General features: G+C 43.2%; 1 long non-coding RNA gene across 5 annotated transcripts in view; it reads right to left on the bottom strand.

Annotated features, from left to right (window-relative positions):
* Positions 1 to 570: 570 nt before the first annotated feature.
* The window catches only part of LOC309628099, a 121,355-nt gene continuing 113,141 nt past the window's right edge, over positions 571 to 8,784 (bottom strand). For all 5 annotated transcript variants that reach the window (XR_014244156.1, XR_014244157.1, XR_014244158.1 and 2 more), the window contains one exon: positions 571 to 2,030. This is a non-coding gene — a long non-coding RNA (uncharacterized lncRNA). The remainder of the gene's footprint in view (positions 2,031 to 8,784) is intronic.

The following is an 8,784-nucleotide window of genomic DNA, read 5'->3' as shown; positions in this document are numbered from 1 at the left end:
TGAAGAGTGGCCCCCGCTCGCCGCAACTGGAGAAAGCCCTCGCACAGAAACGACGACCCAAGACAGCCATAAATAAATAAATAAATAAACCCAAAGTTTAAAAAAAAAACAAAACACCTCACCAGGGAACAGGGAGGCTCCCAGATTCACTCGGGAAGACGAAGCGAAGGCTGGTGGAAAGGGTTGTCGCAGGGGACACAAGTGAGCGATGTGGTTCCGAGGCACCTCTTTGGGTTTAGGGATGGGAGGCAAGGAGTGCGCCTCAGGCCTCTGAGGTTCGGACGCTCGGAGTGAAGCCGCCTGTGGGCCGCCCCTGCTGCCCCGCCCCGCCCCGCCCCGCCCCGCCCCGCCCCGCCCCGCCCCGCCCCGCCCGCTCACCACAGTCCCGCCCCCCGGCCCCGCCCTGCCTCGGCACACCAGCTTTTGCTCCCGCCGCAGGGTCGTGTGTGTGTGTGTGTGTGTGTGTGTGTGTGTGTGTGTGTGTGTGTGTGTTTTTAACTTATATCTTTATTTTAAAAGGATTTAATTCCTAAATCCAAAATTTAGGAATTGCAAACAGTGTAACAAATGGTACATAAAATGGTTTATTTGATGATTTTACAATTTAAAAAATTGTTATATCCCAGAGATTCTCGTTCTCACTAAGGCCTTGAAAAATGTACTCTAAATCTGCCTTTACCTTTTTTCCACTTATTTGGGTCTCATTTACTGTGTCTAGCTTCTGTAAATGCACAGAAATTATTTTTTCTGGGTCACCAATGCCCTTCTAATTGTCCCAAAGTTGCCTCTTCTCAGCTTTCATTCTGTTGCACCTGAAGGCTACCTCTTCCTTTTTAAACTCTTGGCTTCTAGAACCCTATGCTGACTGTTTTCTTACCTTGGATGCTCTTTCACCAGTTCTTTCACTGGCTCTTGTTCTTCTACCCTTTATTCCTCTCAGCATTATTTTTTTCTTATATTTTTAAAATACCATTTATCTAATTGTTAACAATACCAAAATATACAAAATCAAACATTATGGAAATATATAATGTAGTAGAAAATGATAATCTCTCCAAACCCTGCTATCAGAGATTGGGCAGGATATATATAAAATGTGCAATTTGTAAAAATTATGGGTAAGATAGATAATATAACAAAACGATGCTAATGCTAGTCATGAATAACCTAGTCTTTCCGAGTCCCCACATCATTCTGTCTGACCGGCACCCCTCCCTAACCTTTGCCTCATCCCTCCTCTGCTGCCCCTGTGCTAACTCTCCTCCTCTCACGTTTACTGCAGCCGCAGCCGCCGCAGGATCTTTACACTTGCTCTTCCCTCCTCAGATCCAAGGCCAACCTCCCCTCTCCTTTCCCTGGCTGGACCCCTCTTGATACGCTGCTTCCTTATTCAGCCTAGTTGTTCAGCTTCCAGAAGGGTCGCCGTGCTTCCTGCCTGAGCACCTCCCACCCCAGCCTGGCCAGCGAGGCACCCCTTCACGTCCAGGTGGAGCTGGGTCGTGTGTCTCGTTTTCTCTTCCCGCACTTCTTACAGAGGAAAGTCTGATTGGTGAGTCAAAGGTGGCAAATATTAGCCCAGCAGGAGACGCATGTACAGAAAAGGACCATGGTTTCCTCGGCAGTGGAAGAAGCTCCTAGGAAAGACCCACTTTTGTCAAGTCAAGGCTTCAGTAAGTGAGTGGAGAGGCGGAGCCCTTGGATGGGCACAGCTAGGCAGAGCTGAATCACGTTGCATAAACGCAGGGGAGGTCCAGGCACGGCTTGAGGACGGGGTTGAGAGGAAGACCAGGGGAGGAGGCCTAAAGGGTCAGAAACCTTAAAGGGTTATTGGCTAAGCGGTTTACTGTTGGCTGTGTGATAGACCCACCCTCTGCCCGCTCCCCTCACGGCCCTCCGTGAAATCTCCGTGGCTCGCTTTGGGGCACCTGCTTCAAGGCCGCCACTGGAGGAACCACATCCAGGTACGCAGGTCTCTAGGATCCATCGGGTGGAGGGAATTCATTTTCTTCATTTGTACCTTTGACAGCATCCTGAAAAATAAACATAAATCCTTGAAGTGTGTGGCCTTTTAGGAGCATATTATAGCGAAATGAAAAAGAATCGACAAATAGACAAATGCTATCGGAACAGAGCTAATAGTATTTACTCGCCCTCTGTATTCGTTTGCTGGGGCCGCTATAACAAACCACAGGTTGGATGGCTTAAATGACAGAACTTTATTTTCTTAATGTTCTGGAGAATAGAAGACCAAAGTGTCATGAGAGTTGGTTTTTTTCTGAGGCCTCTCTCTCCTTGACTTGTAGATGGCCTTCTCTCCCTTCACCTTTACATAGTTTTCCTCTCTGTGTGTCTGTGTCCTAATATGAATTAGGGCCCACTCGGATGACCTCATTTAACTTTTTTTTTAATATATAAATTTATTTATTTATTTGGCTGTGTTGGGTCTTCATTGCTGTGCATGGGCTTTCTCTAGTTGCTGTGAGCAGGGGCTACTCTTCGTTGAAGTGCGTGGGCCTGTCATTGTCATGGCTTCTCTTGTTGCGGAGCACGGGCTCTAGGGGCGTGGGTTTCAGTAGTTGTGGCATGCAGGCTCAGTAGTTGTGGCTTGTGGGCTCTAGAGCGCAGGCTCAGTAGTTGTGGTGCACAGGCTTAGTTGCTCTGCGGCATGTGGGATCTTCCCAGTCCAGGGCTCGAACCCGTGTCCCTTGCATTGGCAGGCGGATTCTTAACCACTGCACCACCAGAGAAGCCTGACCTCATTTAACTTTAATTCCCTCTTTAAAGACCCTGTCTCCAAATACAGTCACATTTTCAGCATATGAATCTGGGGGGGAACAAAATCCAGCCCATAACACCCTGCATGCGGAACAACCTCCTGCTGCCTACGCTATTGGAAAAGGCAGTTATTATTCTCCAGGTCATAACACTGCATTTGTTCCTTTTCTTCTATCCTTTCCAGAGATTTCCCTCCATGTAATCCTCTCCTTCTAGAAATAAAAGCTCATCCTTCTAAATTTCCTCTGAGGGCTCAGGACCGTCTTTTCAGAAATAAACCTTCTGAGAAATACGTGCCTCCAATACATGCCACAGGCTGCTGTATTGTGTTTTGTTTTGATTTGATCTAATCCTCTAGAAAAAGCCAAGAAACCTGAAACTTGTTCATCTTGGAAACAAGCGCTGTCTTTCCTGTCTTTGTCCAGATGGGCTAGTCCATTGTGACTCTCTTTCAGCCTCTGCCCCACCCCCAATCCCAGGCATCCGGCAAGGAGTTGGGACCTTATCTGAGAACACCCTGGAGGAGGTAGAATGCAACACCACAGTTCCAGCACCCGCAGGAGAGGCATGAAGACAGATAGCAAGATAGTGATGTGCAGGGTCAAGGGGAGGAGCCCCAGGCAGGAGCGAGCACAGGTGAAGCAATTCTTGATCTCAGCCCATTTGAGAGACCAGCTTTGAGAAGACAGTGGAAGCAGCCTATGAAGGAAACGTTCACATAATGCTTCCTAGAACATCGCCTGACTTGTGAGGCGTTCACTCTTTCTGCCTTTTCTCCACCAGGCTCCTTACAGGACACCTATACACCAACCGTCAGTAGTTATTATTCCCCAGATTCATTGTGCTTTCCTGATTCTTTGCCTCAGCTATAATCCTTCCCTCTGCCTGGAATATTCCCCTGCCTGCCCCAAGCTCAACCTATTAAAAGTCTATCCATTCTTGAAGATCAAGTTCCAGCATTGCAAGAGGCCTTTATTGATCATCACAGATTGAAATAGTCATCCTCACCTCTGAACTCTTGAAGCAGTTCCTTTGTTTCTCCTTCCTCTAAGGATTTGCCAAGACATGGAAGAGGCCACTTTGCTATGGGGGAAATACACAGGCTTTGGTTTAATGGTGATAATGATAAATATTTTTTGAACATTTACTATATGTCAAGCACATGCTAAGTGCATTTCTCATTTAATCTTCACAGCTCACACAAGTGGATATTATTATTAGTCCCATTTTGCAGAGGAGGAAACAGCAGCTCACGGGCATTTGTCATGTAGCAAGCCAGTGGAAATCAGGATTCAAACACAGACTTGCAGACTCCAGAGCCCATGCTCTCAGCCTGCGTCCTGAGATCAATTACAGCACCTGCTAGCTTTGTGACTTTGCACAACTCAATCTCTCTGAACATCAGTTTTCTCATCTGTAAAATGGAACCATAATACTACCTTTTGGGAGTTATCATGAGGACTAAATGAGATCACATGTCTAAAGCCCCTTGCACAGTGTCAGTTCTCTGTAAAGGGTGGTTTCTTGGTAATTCATGGTGCGTATAACTTGTGGTCTCTCTTTCTAGAATGTAAGCTTCTACAGAGTCGGAAATGAGTCTCATTTATCTAGTATTTCCCTCAGCCTCTGGCAGAGTGATTGCTGCATGACATTTATCAATTGAATAAGTCATTTATTTTCTCCCCTTGTAAGCTTTCAAAAACAGAGTCTGCATGGGAGGAATTATAGGCCCTGCTGTGTGGTGTTGAAGCATGGGCCCCAACATCTTTTCTACCCCTAAAGTTCTAATCCAGAAACTATGCATGGGGAATTTTCTCTCTTCTAATTACTTCCTAAATCCCAAGAAAATTTCTTGCAATAGTTTCAGTATTTGGTCTGGCCCAGATCTAGAGAGTCAAATAGGGTAAGCAACCATCTTGGTTTGCCTGGGTCTGTCCCAGTTTCAGCACTGAAAATCCTGTACCCAAGAAACCCACTGGTTCCTGGACAAACTGGGACAGTCAGTCAGCATAAAGTCAAATAAGAAGATTCTTGATAATCATAATAATTTGTTGAACACGTACTACATGTCAGGCACAATGCAAGTGCTTTATGCTTGTACTCTCACCAAATCCTGCCTGCAACTCTAGAAGCTGATGGTTCTGCAGAAGCAGATGTAAGAGTTCACAGTACAGACCTTAAAGAAATTCTTAGGAAAAGACTAAGCCTCAGAAAAAATCTAAGTAGTTTTCCATGGGCTCCTCTCACATGTGGCTTTTGGAGGGGCACAGATGTTCATATTTGCTTTCCCCGGAAGTAGCAGAGGGAGGAACCAAGTTTCCTGTTGATTGCATTTAATCTCACTCACTCAACTACAAGTTCTCTTTCATACAGCTTGGAAATGCAGGCTTTGCATGGCAGCGTGGGACCATAAAAATGACCGTACAAGATGAAACTGTGCTGAGCAATCTTAATAATCAAGGAGAAATGATGCTGGTTTTGTGATATTTAAATGTTTGGTCAAAACATTAAAAACACTGTCAACCATAAATGTATAGGGAAATAAAAAAATAGTAAAACTAATGTTTGTTCTAGTAGATGGTAATTTAAAATATTAGAGACATTGAAAATGGAAGTGTTCTAGTTATTTGTCAAAAACTTATCAAGAGCAGTGTGAATGGTGCTTGTCTTCTCATCATGTAACTTAGGATAGGGAACAATCCTTTTTTCCTATGCCAAATTTCCAAATTGTCATGCTCCTAAGTTTGGATGAGCTTCCAACACCTCTTCCTTTGCATTTTCAAGGTTGTAAAAGACATCTGAGAATTCCTTTAGTTTTTGCCAGCATCATTTCTTGGAAATCTTCATCTTTTTTATCACAACCACTTTCCTCATTTATGTTGCTAAGTTCCCCTTCACTAAGTTTCTCTGGCTGCATGTATAAAACCTCTCAGATTCAGCCATTTCTTCTATTTATGTGCAATTCGAATTCACTTCCAGCATTATTTTGTGGCTGCTGTTGTTTTCTTGCTTCCCTTTCATTTCTGTGGCCAATTCCTTCTTCCGACTATCCAAGTTTGTAAAATGTCATATGGGTTTATCACTGGGAGACAAGGAAGCAACACAACTGCAGGCTCTGCTGTCTGTGTATGAACTTAATAACAGATGCCCAGTGACCAAGCACAGCAGACTTTGAAAGAAGTGATGTGATTGCTCACGATCATACCGCACATGTTATTTATATAGGGATTTGTGGACGGAAGATTTAGCAGCAAAGCTTGTAATTTCTTGTACTTACACAGTTGCTCACAGTAACTGAAATTTAAACTATGTTGCTGAGATCTGGTGCTATTTAACTAAACTGTGGTAAACTGAAATTTGTGCATGTTAGAACCAAGCAAAATGAGCACTGGTGATACTTAAATATTTCATCTCTGTTTCAGTCCCCTCTGCTTCAAAAAAGAATCTGTTTCCTGTTCCTCTGGACCATCTCACCACTCTTTAAATTGTGGAATGCCAATATGGGGGAGGGGGAATCAATATTCAAATTCTGTTTAAACCCACAAACAACTGGATAGTGGATTATTTTCAGTCTTTGAAATGGAAATATCAGATAGCGTCTGTTGACTGCCTCTGTGTGCCAATAACTATTTGGTACTTTAGCAAATTTTTCAACAATCATCAGTACAAATATATGGGGAAGACAATAGTATGCTCATTTTACAGATGAGAGAACAACCTCAAAAATGATGATGATGATGTAATTTGACCAAGGTTACAGATCAAGTGGCAGCACCAATATTTTAACATGAGTCTGTCTAAATTTAAGTCTTTGCTTTTGCTCTTCACTCTTCTGCTTTCCATAACATTTTACATCATTAACCCTTCATTGCTTATATAGCTGGGGATGTGTAATTCTATGCTTTAGTGCTATTTGTGACCCATGGCATTGTCACCAAAGCAACATTCAAATGAGGAGTTCTGTGGACTTATCCCAGAGTTCTGGAAAACAAATCTCTTTTGATATGTAAATTTTAAAGGGGAAAAAACCTCCATAGATATCCCAGATTATTCCCTAAGCTTTTACTGATGGCTCAGAAGAAACCTGTTACGATATTTCCAAATTATCAGAGAATTTCAATGACAATAAAAAGCTATTTCTCAACTTTTCTTTTTGTTGGTGGCCACGAGAGAATAGGTTCACCTGATCTGCCTGGGCAGGCCAAGTTTCATCTCTGGGAGCCTGGATGAATGACTAATTCAGAGCTTCTCTAGGACTTACCTGGTGGTGCAGTGGTTAAGAATCCGCCTGCCAATGCAGGGGACACGGGTTCGAGCCCTGGTCTGGGAAGATCCCACATGCTGTGGAGCAACTAAGCCCGTGCGCCACAACTACTGAGCCTGCGCTCTAGAGCCCACGAGCCACGACTACTGAAGCCCACACGCCTAGAGCCCGTGCTCCGCAACAAGAGAAGCCCCCGCAATGAGAAGCTAGCGCACTGTAAGGAAGGGTAGCCCCTGCTTGCTGCAACTAGAGAAAGCCCGCACGCAGCAACAAAGGCCCAACGCAGCCATAAGTTAATTAATTAATTAATTTAATTAAAAAAAAAAAAAAGAACCTATCTAAACTTGGATTTGAAGGAGAGGAGAGTTCTCCAAGAATCAGGCTTGAGAAGGCAGAATCCAGACATCTCCTAAGCCTCGGGCCCTCAAACTTGGCTGCACATTGGAATTACCTGGTCATCTTTTAAACTACTGATGCCTCTGCCCACCCCCAGAAATTCTGATTTCATTGGTCCTGGGTGAAGCCTGGGTATTAAGATTTTTTTTAAGTTTTCCAGTAAGTCTAATACGTAACAAAGTTTGAGAATGATTGACCTACGCAATCTAATAAGAAAAGGTTGTCACAGATATTAATGATATTAATTATTAGTAATTGGAGTGCATTTTCACTGGATGAAGTTATAGCTGTGAATGATAACGGCTAACACATGAATCACTGAAATCATTCTGAAAGACGTTTTTTAATCAAAGGCTATAGGCTGAAAAATAAAATGGTATGCAATTTACTTAAAAGCAAACACAATATAATGCCGTGTGTGTGTGTGTGTGTGTGTGTGTGTGTGTGTGTTTGTGCAAACTAAGTGTCCTGAGATTGAGTCGATAGTCAATGGAGACTTCAGGCTTATCTGTAAGAGAATATATTGATGTGTCACTTTGTAATTAAGAATAAAGTAGTTTTTCTAATTTATTGTTTGGGAGGTCTGGGGGGTTTTCAGGGGGTTGTTTGTTTTTTGTTTGTTTGTTTCTAAGAGAGGTGTTGTATCCCTTTGATCTACAACCTCTGGGTGGAGAGAGTATGCTTCACTCGGAGTGGGCAGAGTTGCCAGACAGTTGGAGATAACATAGGAAAAAAGAAATAAACAAGCAGTAACTTAACTTTATCCCAGACTTTGGCATAGGCACAAAAAAATAAGTCATTCTTTCTCCCAAAAGAAAGGGCCCTGTTTGTAACTCTAGAAACAGTCTTGTTCTGAATCATTTCCCATCTGTTTTGTGGGAGAGACACAAGCTGATTTTTTTCCCCTCAACCATCATGGAGATTTTGTTTAAATTGAAGCACAACTCAAGTGACTAAGTAAAGTGCAGGAAAACCTCCCAAGGTTGCAGAAGTGAGCAAAAATATGGCAAAGAGGCTTTATTGTATACACATGTGAGATCATAAATTGTAGGAAAATTATCTAAAATGTTTGCACAGGATGGCTGGCCCTGGGGTGTTAGTTATTGCCAAGAAAGAGCACCTTGAAGACATTGCAGACTGCAGAACTGGAGGTGGCCCAACAGAACATAAGAAAAATAATACTAACTAATGTCTCTTATTGAGTGGGTATAATATTCTAGTTACTATTCTGAGCACCTTGCTTCAATGACCTCATTGTGTCCTTATAAAGCAATATATTATGATCAGCCTGATTTCACAGATGAAGATGAGATTAACTCACCCAAGGTGATTCTAGTAAAAGGCAGCGT

Source organism: Balaenoptera borealis, assembly GCF_965194805.1.
Source record: "Balaenoptera borealis genome assembly, chromosome: 4".
Lineage (NCBI taxonomy): Eukaryota > Metazoa > Chordata > Mammalia > Artiodactyla > Balaenopteridae > Balaenoptera > Balaenoptera borealis.
This window is presented reverse-complemented; position numbering and strand designations above follow the sequence as displayed.